Consider the following 2,219-nt stretch of genomic DNA (forward strand, 5'->3'; position numbering starts at 1 on the left):
AGTCCTTTTAGAATGTTCCAGTCGGACGCCCCATCTATTTCGCCCATATCCATCCACGAGGAGACTTGCCCCTGTTGCGAAGCTCAGCCAGGTGCCTGCGAATGGAATTTGAGTTCTACCTTTTCCCCCAGGTAAGTTATGCGCTTAGCCATTCGTTGATGTGTTGATCCAATGGTATAGACGATAAAGCCACATCTCTTCTTCCTCCGTCCACCCTCGCACCCCTAGATCTATTTATGGAAAAAAGCTATTGTTAACTTTGGCATCTTCCTGTGGTAATTTAAGGACTGGATTTACGACATTATTTTTACGTACGTGAACGATTGCTACCTCCCGAAGCTTCGCCAGTCTCCTATACATGACCAGTATCAGCAAACAGCTATGTGAATAAATACAGCTAAGGTATTGAGCGATACTTACCGGTTGATCATTACCGCTTGCCATTCGACTGTTATTATCCTTATATAAACCCTAATCCTACACACAAGATCTTAACGACTTAGACCAATTAGCCTTCCCCGAGCTGTGGTGTTACTTAAGGGGCATCATACTCCGGAAGCTGCGTATTCAACTAACTCATAAAGATTCGCTGCTACCTTCCAACGTTAGGTCCAGCACGGGTTTTCGACAGCAATTAATAAATCTTCATGATACTTTGATATCCTGACGCTAATTGTGAAGTAATCGAGCAAGGCCATGCGCTAAATATATAATCTATCCCTCTCGTGGTCATGCCTATTGTACTGGAAACATCATCTATTCCTTTAAACCCTCGAACAAAGCCCCTTTGTATTGCAACAAGATATAAATATACCAGCGTTCTAGGTTTGGCAAGTGAACACCATAAAGAGAACCAGACCATCATCCTCGGGCGCCTTTCTATTCTTCTTTTTCCCCACAAGAAAGATCCAAATACCTCCCCATATAAACCACCATTTCTTGTCAAAAGGAATCAATCCTTCGTCCTTTTTTCTGTCGTATGCGATGAAGATATCCCTTTTGTGGTCTGGGAGGATGACATTGGCCATTGTCGATTGTCAATTCATACCCTCCGTCTTTATCATGAGCGGTTGGCCTTTCGAGCAACAAAATGAGACAACACCAAAACCCATAGTAACAACTACTTTCTTCTCTAGCGACATTTAGCCCTTTTTTCTCTCTCTCTTAAAAAAAGTGTCCCACCAAATTTACTGTATTGATTCACTCTATTTCTGAGTGAGCCGTATCTCTAGAAGACTGAGAACACTGAATTCCTTCTACGGAATGGACAGCTAGGCGGGAGAAATGCTGAGAGGAACAGCTCGTCATTGAACAAAATTTCCTTCCATCGGTGGTAAATATATTGCTCCTTTGAGAATTGATGACAAAGGCGGCGCCTAGTCACACTTATCAAAGCGGAGTGCTGCGCCTGTTGCGACTTCGCAGCAGGACTCGGATCACCCTCCTCCACTAAACCCCTGCTATAGCATCCTCTTACTTGAGAAAGAAACGAAAAAGAATTAAAAAGAGAACATCGTTTCTGAACCTTCACCAACAACTTCCTATTTTTCTCCAACCGTTCGAGATTACATGCCTCCATTGCAATACTCTCTGATGAGAACACTATAATCATGCAATCCCCAAATTAAGTAGTTACTAGAAGCAAAACAAGGAAAAACAGTATGATGGGCCTGCAGGGAACGTAAAATATGACGCACAAACCATATGCATGCATTAAAGGTATAATATACATAAGGGGATAACCAGTGTTCGATATTATGAAGAAGGGGGAAAACGTCCATAACACTAAAATGAAAACGCAGTCTTTTAAGGCAAATTCGTATTAATGCCGGATAACGGCGTTCAAGGATCGGGTATGAAGAGGCCAAAAAGTAAATAGATGAATAGAGATTGATAAAACCAAAAAACCAACTAGAGAAATCCAGAAACGCCTGGTGTGAGAAAGTAAATATATACGGATATATAGGAAGAAGGAAAAGAAGGGAAAATTATACGTAATCATTTTTTGAAAAACATTCCCTCAATCCCTGTTGCATAAACGGTCGCTCATGCGTTATCGTCGACAAACCCCACGAATGCCCGTCGCACGAACACGGACCAAAGACTATCGCGAGACCGCGTTATCGGAGGTGATGCTTCCATCCCCAAGCACAAATAATTCAATGACGGACCTTGATTCTGATTCCCAGGGGACCCATTTCTCTTTTCCTCTGGCGGCG

This window comes from Histoplasma capsulatum, genomic scaffold, assembly GCF_000149585.1.
Source record: "Histoplasma capsulatum NAm1 scaffold_21 genomic scaffold, whole genome shotgun sequence".
Lineage (NCBI taxonomy): Eukaryota > Fungi > Ascomycota > Eurotiomycetes > Onygenales > Ajellomycetaceae > Histoplasma > Histoplasma mississippiense.